Here is a 12,250-nt window from a genome sequence, read left to right on the forward strand (position 1 = left end):
CTATGACCGCAGACAGGACAGGTACTGCTGCCTCAATTGAAAGTGACAGGAGACAACATTTGTCCAGTATGGTTACTAACTATTTTTCATCCCTTATCGATGTTCTCCCTCAACCGTCATTCCCATTTGATTAGTGGGCATCAAAATTAGACACCTGGCCAGAATTGGCAGAATATGCATTGCAGGAGCTTGCTTGCCCGGCAGCTAGTGTCCTATCAGAAAGAGTATTCAGTGCTGCAGGTTCAATATTAACCGAAAAAAGGACTCGTCTGGCTACCCAAAATGTTGATGATCTAACATTCATTAAAATGAACCACAACTGGATTTCGAATTCTTTTGCCCCACCTTGCCCGGCAGACACCTAGCTTTCCTATGAAAAGCTCTTGCCTGTGGACTACTGTGAATTACTTTTCTAATGTCTAATTTGCTGCAGCTGATTGTCCAGCATACGACATGTTTACACCTCCATAAATGGCCAAACTCCCCACACGGGGCCGTGGTATCGCGACTTGGTGCAAGCACACGTGAGAGTGCTGTTTGTCTGAAGAGGTGGGTGTGCCCGCTTTTGGTCGACGGCATTGCCACTGGGTCCCTCATAGTACAATAAAGTGTCTCTGGCGGTGGTGGTGCGCACCCAACGTCAGACACACTGTTGTAACATGAGGGGCCCTGGGCCTGTACCGCCAGCCACAAGAGAGTTCACCCACCCCCAGGTCAAACATTGCTCTACCACTTCCACAGTTATCTCTTACACTTCCACCAATGTTTAGTCTATGCGCTGACATCCTTCCATTCCTGCCACTGACAATACCATTGTGTTGACATGTATGATGGTACTTAACATAGTCAGGGGCAGTGTCCTCTATTTACCACAGTAAATACTTTGCGCTAAATTAGTAGGTCTGAAACTACGCAGAGGATCCCACCCCTGAACCTAATGATTGCACCCTTTAGTGTTTTCGTTTTGTTTTAATGCGAGACATTCACATTTATTTATTGTTTTGGACTACTAACTGGCAGACACTCATTACAATCGGCCTCCGCTGACCAGACCACTGCTGCCCGTGTACCCCTGGAACCAATGTAAAATTGCCTACAGCCAGCCCAATTTTTTTATGTTAGGCCTTCGAAGCCTGTCTGCGGTCCGTTCTTTCTACTACTACTACACTGACCAGGCCACTGCTGCCCGTGTTCCCCTAGAACCAATTTAAAATTGCCTACAGCCATCTGTTATTATGTTAGGCCTTCGATGCCTGTCTGCGGTCACTCCTTCCACTAGGCCTCCACTGACCAGACCACTGCTGCCCGTGTTCCCCTGGAACCAATTTTAAATTGCCTACAGCCAGCCCAATTTTTTTATGTTAGGCCTTCGAAGCCTGTCTGCGGTCCGTTCTTTCTACTACTACTACACTGACCAGGCCACTGCTGCCCGTGTTCCCCTGGAACCAATTTAAAATTGCCTACAGCCATCTGTTATTATGTTAGGCCTTCGATGCCTGTCTGCGGTCACTCCTTCCACTAGGCCTCCACTGACCAGACCACTGCTGCCCGTGTTCCCCTGGAACCAATTTTAAATTGCCTACAGCCAGCCCAATTTTTTTATGTTAGGCCTTCGAAGCCTGTCTGCGGTCCGTTCTTTCTACTACTACTACACTGACCAGACCACTGCTGCCCGTGTTCCCCTGGAACCAATTTTAAATTGCCTACAGCCAGCCCAATTTTTTTATGTTAGGCCTTCGAAGCCTGTCTGCGGTCCGTTCTTTCTACTACTACTACACTGACCAGGCCACTGCTGCCCGTGTTCCCCTGGAACCAATTTAAAATTGCCTACAGCCATCTGTTATTATGTTAGGCCTTCGATGCCTGTCTGCGGTCACTCCTTCCACTAGGCCTCCACTGACCAGACCACTGCTGCCCGTGTTCCCTTGGAACCAATTTTAAATTGCCTACAGCCAGCCCAATTTTTTTATGTTAGGCCTTCGAAGCCTGTCTGCGGTCCGTTCTTTCTACTACTACTACACTGACCAGACCACTGCTGCCCGTGTTCCCCTGGAACCAATTTAAAATTGCCTACAGCCAGCCCAATTTTTTTATGTTAGGCCTTCGAAGCCTGTCTGCGGTCCGTTCTTTTTACTACTACTACACTGACCAGGCCACTGCTGCCCGTGTACCCCTGGAACCAATTATAAAGTGCCTACAGCCCAATTTTTTTATGTTAGGCCTTCGAAGCCTGTCTGCGGTCCTTCCTTCCAATAGTTCTACACTGACCAGACCAATGCTGGCCGTGTACCCCTGGAACCCAGCTGAAAGTGCATGGAGCCTCCTTTTTTTCTTTGATTTATATTTAGAAAGCCCAGATGAACTACGCTGTACCACGTTTCAAGCTACCCAGTCAACATTTCTTTTGCGAGAAAAGCCATCCCAGCCCTCCACCGGCATGAAAAAGTCTGCATTGTCATAGCACTCAGGCAATCAAACAGTAGAAAGGTGCACCTGACAAGAGACGCATGGACCAGTAGGCATGTCCACAAAAAATTACGTGTCCATTACGGCGCACTGGGTTAATGTGTTGGATGCATGGTCCACAGGGGACAGCCTACAAAGTCTGTCTGCAGTCCCTAATTCAAATTTTCCTCCGCTGACCACACCACTGCTGCCCGTGTACCCCTGGAACCATTTGTAAAGTGCCTACAGCCTAATTTTGTTATGTTAGGCCTACTACACCTGTCTGCGGTCCCTCCTTCCAATACTCGTCCACTGACCACACCACTGCTGCCCGTGGACCCCTGGAACCGATTTTTAATTGCATAGAGCATCCTTTTTTTAATAGTAGGCGTACAAAGTCTGTCTGCGGTCCACTATTGAAATTGTCCTCCACTGCCCAGAGCAATGCTGCCTGTGTACCCCTGTAACTTTTTTAAGCTGCAGTGAGCCACATTTTTGGTTTAAGGCCTACTACCTGTGTCTGTCTGCGCCACTCAATTCAGCTGTGTTCCTTTGAAAAAAGCTGAGCGTCAATAGTCTTGTTTTCAGCCTCTAGGAATTTTAAAACTGCATTGGGGGTACAACTTTGGTAGGGCCTACTAACGGTGTCTGCCGCCCCAAGGTGTGCCCCAGGTTTCGTCCACATTGCTTCGGTCTTCCGACTCTCGTTTATAAGTTGTAGAAAACTACACTGCATTAGGCCTACAAATTGGGTATGGGGTGTAGAGAGATGGTGTGTTCCACTCCAAGGTGTTCCCCAGGTTTCCTCTCCATTGCTTCGATCTTCATGCTCTCGTTTAGTAGTTGTTGGAAACTACGCTGCATTAGGCCTACAAATTGGGTATGGGGTGTAGAGAGATGGTGTGTTGCACTCCAAGGTGTTCCCCAGGTTTCTTCTCCATTGCTTCGATCTTCATGCTCTCGTTTAGTAGTTGTTGGAAACTATGCTGCATTAGGCCTACAAATTGGGTATGGGGTGCAGAGAGATGGTGTGTTGCACTCCAAGGTGTTCCCCAGGTTTCCTCTCCATTGCTTCGATCTTCATGCTCTCGTTTAGTAGTTGTTGGAAACTACACTGCATTAGGCCTACAAATTGGGTATGGGGTGTAGAGAGATGGTGTGTTGCACTCCAAGGTGTTCCCCAGGTTTCCTCTCCATTGCTTCGATCTTCATGCTCTCGTTTAGTAGTTGTTGGAAACTACGCTGCATTAGGCCTACAAATTGGGTATGGGGTGTAGAGAGATGGTGTGTTGCACTCCAAGGTGTTCCCCAGGTTTCCTCTCCATTGCTTCGATTTTCAGGCTCTCGTTTAGTAGTTGTTGGGAACTACACTGCATTAGGCCTACAAAATGGGTGTGGGGTGCAGAGAGATGGTGTGTTGCACTCCAAGGTGTTCCCCAGGTTTCCTCTCCATTGCTTCGATCTTCAGGCTCTCGTTTAGTAGTTGTTGGGAACTACACTGCATTAGGCCTAAAAAATGGGTATGGGGTGTAGAGAGATGGTGTGTTCCACTCCAAGGTGTTCCCCAGGTTTCCTCTCCATTGCTTCGATCTTCATGCTCCCGTTTAGTAGTTGTTGGAAACTACACTGCATTAGGCCTACAAATTGGGTATGGGGTGTAGAGAGATGGTGTGTTACACTCCTAGGTGTTCCCCAGGTTTCGTCCACATTGCTTCGGTCTTCCGACTCTTGTTTAGTAGTTGTAGAAAACTACACTGCATTAGGCCTACAAATTGGGTATGGGGTGTAGAGAGATGGTGTGTTGCACTCCAAGGTGTTCCCCAGGTTTCCTCTCCATTGCTTCGATCTTCAGGCTCTCGTTTAGTAGTTGTTGGGAACTACACTGCATTAGGCCTACAAAATGGGTATGGGGTGTAGAGAGATGGTGTGTTGTGTTATGGCTGGCAATCAGGCAACACAGCGTGCAGTAATCAGCGCACATACAGAGATCTGGCAATCACCAAAAACAATAGGACGAGCTCTGAGACGTGGAATCTCTGTAGACTGCAGTACCTGATCTATCCTCACACAACTATAAGCAGCAGTGGATTGCGCCTAACAACTACCTATGCAACTCGGCACTGCCTGAGGAGCTGACTAGCCTGAAGATAGAAATACAAGCCTGACTTACCTCAGAGAAATACCCCAAAGGAATAGGCAGCCCCCCACATATAATGACTGTTAGCAAGATGAAAAGACAAACGTAGGAATGAAATAGATTCAGCAAAGTGAGGCCCGATATTCTAGACAGAGCGAGGATAGCAAAGAGAACTATGCAGTCTACAAAAAACCCTAAAACGAAAACCACGCAAAGGGGCAAAAAGACCCACCGTGCCGAACTAACAGCACGGCGGTGCACCCCTTTGCTTCTCAGAGCTTCCAGCAAAAGTTAATAGCAAGCTGGACAGAAAAAACAGAAAACAAACTAGAAGCACTTATCTAGCAGAGCAGCAGGCCCAAGGAAAGATGCAGAAGCTCAGATCCAACACTGGAACATTGACAAGGAGCAAGGAAGACAGACTCAGGTGGAGCTAAATAGCAAGGCAGCCAACGAGCTCACCAAAACACCTGAGGGAGGAAGCCCAGAAACTGCAATACCACTTGTGACCACAGAAGTGAACTCATCCACAGAATTCACAACAGTACCCCCCCCTTGAGGAGGGGTCACCGAACCCTCACCAGAACCCCCAGGCCGACCAGGATGAGCCACATGAAAGGCACGAACAAGATCTGGGGCATGGACATCAGAGGCAAAAACCCAGGAATTATCTTCCTGAGCATAACCCTTCCATTTGACCAGATACTGGAGTTTCCGTCTAGAGACACGAGAATCCAAAATCTTCTCCACAATATACTCCAATTCCCCCTCCACCAAAACAGGGGCAGGAGGCTCCACAGATGGAACCATAGGTGCCACGTATCTCCTCAACAACGACCTATGGAATACATTATGTATGGAAAAGGAGTCTGGGAGGGTCAGACGAAAAGACACCGGATTGAGAATCTCAGAAATCCTATACGGACCAATAAAACGAGGTTTAAATTTAGGAGAGGAAACCTTCATAGGAATATGACGAGAAGATAACCAAACCAGATCCCCAACACGAAGTCGGGGTCCCACACGGCGTCTGCGATTAGCGAAAAGCTGAGCCTTCTCCTGGGACAAGGTCAAATTGTCCACCACCTGAGTCCAGATCTGCTGCAACCTGTCCACCACAGAATCCACACCAGGACAGTCCGAAGACTCAACCTGTCCTGAAGAGAAACGAGGATGGAACCCAGAATTGCAGAAAAATGGAGAGACCAAGGTAGCCGAGCTGGCCCGATTATTAAGGGCGAACTCAGCCAACGGCAAAAATGACACCCAATCATCCTGGTCAGCGGAAACAAAACATCTCAGATATGTTTCCAAGGTCTGATTGGTTCGTTCGGTCTGGCCATTAGTCTGAGGATGGAAGGCCGAGGAGAAAGATAGGTCAATACCCATCCTACCACAAAAGGCTCGCCAGAACCTCGAGACAAACTGGGAACCTCTGTCAGAAACAATATTCTCAGGAATGCCATGTAAACGAACCACATGCTGGAAGAACAAAGGCACCAAATCAGAGGAGGAAGGCAATTTAACCAAGGGCACCAGATGGACCATTTTAGAAAAGCGATCACAGACCACCCAAATGACCGACATTTTTTGAGAAACGGGAAGGTCAGAAATGAAATCCATCGAAATATGTGTCCAAGGCCTCTTCGGGACCGGCAAGGGCAAAAGCAACCCACTGGCATGTGAACAGCAGGGCTTAGCCCTAGCACAAATTCCACAGGACTGCACAAAAGCACGCACATCCCGTGACAGAGATGGCCACCAGAAGGATCTAGCAACCAACTCCCTGGTACCAAAGATTCCTGGATGACCGGCCAGCACCGAACAATGAAGTTCAGAGATAACTTTACTAGTCCACCTATCAGGGACGAACAGTTTCTCGGCCGGACAACGATCAGGTTTATTAGCCTGAAATTTCTGCAACGCTCTCCGCAAATCAGGGGAGATGGCAGACACAATGACTCCTTCCTTGAGGATACTCGCCGGCTCAGATAACCCCGGAGAGTCGGGCACAAAACTCCTAGACAGAGCATCCACCTTCACATTTTTAGAGCCCGGAAGGTATGACACCACAAAATCAAAACGAGCAAAAAATAACGACCAACGGGCCTGTGTAGGATTCAAGCGCTTGGCAGACTCAAGATAAGTAAGGTTCTTATGATCAGTCAAAACCACCACGCGATGCTTAGCATCCTCAAGCCAATGACGCCACTCCTCGAATGCCCACTTCATGGCCAGCAACTCTCGGTTGCCCACATCATAATTACGCTCAGCAGCAGAAAATTTCCTGGAAAAGAAAGCACATGGTTTGAACACTGAGCAACCAGAACCTCTCTGTGACAAAACCGCCCCTGCACCAATCTCAGAAGCATCAACCTCGACCTGGAACGGAAGAGAAACATCAGGTTGACACAACACAGGGGCACAGCAGAAACGACGCTTCAACTCCTGAAAAGCTTCCACGGCAGCAGAAGACCAATTAACCAAATCAGCACCCTTCTTGGTCAAATCGGTCAATGGTCTGGCAATGCTAGAAAAATTACAGATGAAGCGACGATAAAAATTAGCAAAGCCCAGGAATTTCTGCAGACTTTTTAGAGATGTCGGCTGAGTCCAATCCTGGATGGCCTGAACCTTAACCGGATCCATCTCGATAGTAGAAGGGGAAAAGATGAACCCCAAAAATGAAACTTTCTGCACACCGAAGAGACACTTTGATCCCTTCACGAACAAGGAATTAGCACGCAGTACCTGGAAAACCATTCTGACTTGCTTCACATGAGACTCCCAATCATCAGAGAAGATCAAAATGTCATCCAAGTAAACAATCAAGAATTTATCCAGATACTCACGGAAAATGTCATGCATAAAAGACTGAAAAACAGATGGAGCATTGGCAAGTCCAAACGGCATCACCAGATACTCAAAATGACCCTCGGGCGTATTAAATGCCGTTTTCCATTCATCTCCTTGCCTGATTCTCACCAGATTATACGCACCACGAAGATCTATCTTGGTGAACCAACTAGCCCCCTTAATCCGAGCAAACAAGTCAGAAATCAATGGCAAGGGATACTGAAACTTAACAGTGATCTTATTAAGAAGGCGGTAATCAATACACGGTCTTAGCGAACCATCCTTCTTGGCTACAAAAAAGAACCCTGCTCCCAATGGTGACGACGATGGGCGAATATGTCCCTTCTCCAGGGACTCCTTCACATAACTGCGCATAGCGGTGTGTTCAGGTACGGACAAATTAAATAAACGACCCTTAGGGAATTTACTACCAGGAATCAAATCGATAGCACAATCACAATTCCTATGCGGAGGTAGGGCATCAGACTTGGACTCTTCAAATACATCCTGAAAGTCCGACAAGAACTCTGGGATGTCAGAAGGAATGGATGACGAAATAGACAAAAATGGAACATCACCATGTACTCCCTGACAACCCCAGCTGGTTACCGACATAGAGTTCCAATCCAATACTGGATTATGGGTTTGTAGCCATGGCAACCCCAACACGACCACATCATGCAAATTATGCAGTACCAGAAAGCGAATAACTTCCTGATGTGCAGGAGCCATGCACATGGTCAGCTGGGCCCAGTACTGAGGCTTATTCTTGGCCAAAGGTGTAGCATCAATTCCTCTCAACGGAATAGGACACCGCAAAGGCTCCAAGAAAAATCCACAACGTTTAGCATAATCCAAATCCATCAGATTCAGGGCAGCGCCTGAATCCACAAACGCCATGACAGAATACGATGACAAAGAGCACATTAAGGTAATGGACAAAAGGAATTTGGACTGTACAGTACCAATAACGGCAGAGCTATCGAACCGCCTAGTGCGTTTAGGACAATTAGAAATAGCATGAGTAGAATCACCAGAATAGAAACACAGTCTGTTCAGACGTCTGTGTTCTTGCCGTTCTACTTTAGTCATAGTCCTGTCGCACTGCATAGGCTCAGGTTTACTCTCAGACAATACCGCCAGATGGTGCACAGATTTACGCTCGCGCAAGCGACGACCGATCTGAATGGCCAAGGACATGGACTCATTCAAACCAGCAGGCATAGGAAATCCCACCATTACATCCTTAAGAGCTTCAGAGAGACCCTTTCTGAACAAAGCCGCTAGTGCAGATTCATTCCACAGAGTGAGTACTGACCACTTTCTAAATTTCTGACAATATACTTCTACATCATCCTGACCCTGGCATAAAGCCAGCAGATTTTTCTCAGCCTGATCCACTGAATTAGGCTCATCGTAAAGCAATCCGAGCGCCAGGAAAAACGCATCGACACTACTCAATGCAGGGTCTCCTGACGCAAGAGAAAACGCCCAGTCCTGTGGGTCGCAGCGCAAAAAAGAAATAATAATCAAAACCTGTTGAATAGGATTACCAGAAGAATGAGGTTTCAAGGCCAAAAATAGCTTACAATTATTTCTGAAGCTCAGGAACTTAGTTCTGTCACCAAAAAACAAATCAGGAATCGGAATTCTTGGTTCTAGCATCGATTTCTGATCAATAGTATCTTGAATCTTTTGTACATTTACAACGAGATTATCCATTGAGGAGCACAGAGCCTGAATATCCATGTCCACAGCTGTGTCCTGAAGCACTCTAATGTCTAGGGGAAAAAAAAGACTGAAGACAGAGCTAAGAAAAAAAAATGATGTCAGGATTTCTTTTTTCCCTCTATTGGGAATCATTGGTGTGGCTCCTTGTACTGTTATGGCTGGCAATCAGGCAACACAGCGTGCAGTAATCAGCGCACATACAGAGATCTGGCAATCACCAAAAACAATAGGACGAGCTCTGAGACGTGGAATCTCTGTAGACTGCAGTACCTGATCTATCCTCACACAACTATAAGCAGCAGTGGATTGCGCCTAACAACTACCTATGCAACTCGGCACTGCCTGAGGAGCTGACTAGCCTGAAGATAGAAATACAAGCCTGACTTACCTCAGAGAAATACCCCAAAGGAATAGGCAGCCCCCCACATATAATGACTGTTAGCAAGATGAAAAGACAAACGTAGGAATGAAATAGATTCAGCAAAGTGAGGCCCGATATTCTAGACAGAGCGAGGATAGCAAAGAGAACTATGCAGTCTACAAAAAACCCTAAAACGAAAACCACGCAAAGGGGCAAAAAGACCCACCGTGCCGAACTAACAGCACGGCGGTGCACCCCTTTGCTTCTCAGAGCTTCCAGCAAAAGTTAATAGCAAGCTGGACAGAAAAAACAGAAAACAAACTAGAAGCACTTATCTAGCAGAGCAGCAGGCCCAAGGAAAGATGCAGAAGCTCAGATCCAACACTGGAACATTGACAAGGAGCAAGGAAGACAGACTCAGGTGGAGCTAAATAGCAAGGCAGCCAACGAGCTCACCAAAACACCTGAGGGAGGAAGCCCAGAGACTGCAATACCACTTGTGACCACAGAAGTGAACTCATCCACAGAATTCACAACAGTGTTGCACTCCAAGGTGTTCCCCAGGTTTCCTCTCCATTGCTTCGATCTTCATGCTCTCGTTTAGTAGTTGTTGGAAACTACGCTGCATTAGGCCTACAAAATGGGTATGGGGAGTAGAGAGATGGTGTGTTGCACTCCAAGGTGTTACCCAGGTTTCCTCTCCATTGCTTCGATCTTCAGGCTCTCGTTTAGTAGTTGTTGGGAACTACACTGCATTAGGCCTACAAAATGGGTATGGGGTGTAGAGAGATGGTGCGTTCCACTCCAAGGTGTTCCCCAGGTTTTCTCGCCATTGCTTCGATCTTCATGCTCTCGTTTAGTAGTTGTTGGAAACTACGCTGCATTAGGCCTACAAATTGGGTATGGGGTGTAGAGAGATGTTGTGTTGCACTCCAAGGTGTTCCCCAGGTTTCCTCTCCATTGCTTCGATCTTCAGGCTCTCGTTTAGTAGTTGTTGGGAACTACACTGCATTAGGCCTACAAAATGGGTATGGGGTGTAGAGAGATGGTGCGTTCCACTCCAAGGTGTTCCCCAGGTTTCCTCGCCATTGCTTCGATCTTAATGCTCTCATTTAGTAGTTGTTGGAAACTACGCTGCATTAGGCCTACAAATTGGGTATGGGGTGTAGAGAGATGGTGTGTTGCACTCCAAGGTGTTCCCCAGGTTTCCTCTCCATTGCTTCGATCTTCAGGCTCTCGTTTAGTAGTTGTTGGAAACTACACTGCATTAGGCCTACAAATTGGGTATGGGGTGTAGAGAGATGGTGTGTTACACTCCAAGGTGTTCCCCAGGTTTCGTCCACATTGCTTCGGTCTTCCGACTCTCGTTTAGTAGTTGTTGAAAACTATACTGCATTAGGCCTACAAATTGGGTATGGGGTGTAGAGAGATGGTGTGTTGCCCTCCAAGCTGTTCCCCAGGTTTCCTCTCCATTGCTTCGATCTTCATGCTCTCGTTTAGTAGTTGTTGGAAACTACGCTGCATTAGGCCTACAAATTGGGTATGGGGTGTAGAGAGATGGTGTGTTGCACTCCAAGGTGTTCCCCAGGTTTCCTCTCCATTGCTTCGATCTTCAGGCTCTCGTTCAGTAGTTGTTGGGAACTACACTGCATTAGGCCTACAAATTGGGTATGGGGTGTAGAGAGATGGTGTGTTACACTCCAAGGTGTTCCCCAGGTTTCGTCCACATTGCTTCGGTCTTCCGACTCTCGTTTAGTAGTTGTTGAAAACTATACTGCATTAGGCCTACAAATTGGGTATGGGGTGTAGAGAGATGGTGTGTTGCACTCCAAGCTGTTCCCCAGGTTTCCTCTCCATTGCTTCGATCTTCATGCTCTCGTTTAGTAGTTGTTGGAAACTACGCTGCATTAGGCCTACAAATTGGGTATGGGGTGTAGAGAGATGGTGTGTTGCACTCCAAGGTGTTCCCCAGGTTTCCTCTCCATTGCTTCGATCTTAATGCTCTCGTTTAGTAGTTGTTGGAAACTACGCTGTATTAGGCCTACAAATTGGGTATGGGGTGTAGAGAGATGGTGTGTTGCACTCCAAGGCGACCCAGGAAACCCAGGTTTCCTCTCCATTGCTTCGATCTTCAGGCTCTCGTTTAGTAGTTGTTTGAAACTACACTGCATTAGGCCTACAAATTGGGTATGAGGTGTAGATAGATGGTGTGTTACACTCCAAGGCGTTCCCCAGGTTTCGTCCACATTGCTTCGGTCTTCCGACTCTCGTTTAGTAGTTGTAGAAAACTACACTGCATTAGGCCTACAAATTGGGTATGGGGTGTAGAGAGATGGTGTGTTGCACTCCAAGGTGTTCCCCAGGTTTCCTCTCCATTGCTTCGATCTTCAGGCTCTCGTTTAGTAGTTTTTGGAAACTACGCTGCATTAGGCCTACAAATTGGGTATGGGGTGTAGAGAGATGGTGTGTTGCACTCCAAGGTGTTACCCAGGTTACCTCTCCATTGCTTCGATCTTCAGGCTCTCGTTTAGTAGTTGTTGGGAACTACACTGCATTAGGCCTACATAATGGGTATGGGGTGTAGAGAGATGGTGCGTTCCACTCCAAGGTGTTCCCCAGGTTTCCTCGCCATTGCTTCAACCTTAATGCTCTCGTTTAGTAGTTGTTGGAAACTACGCTGCATTAGGCCTACAAATTGAGTATGCGGTGTAGAGAGATGG

Source organism: Ranitomeya imitator, chromosome 3, assembly GCF_032444005.1.
Source record: "Ranitomeya imitator isolate aRanImi1 chromosome 3, aRanImi1.pri, whole genome shotgun sequence".
In the NCBI taxonomy this organism is placed as follows: domain Eukaryota; kingdom Metazoa; phylum Chordata; class Amphibia; order Anura; family Dendrobatidae; genus Ranitomeya; species Ranitomeya imitator.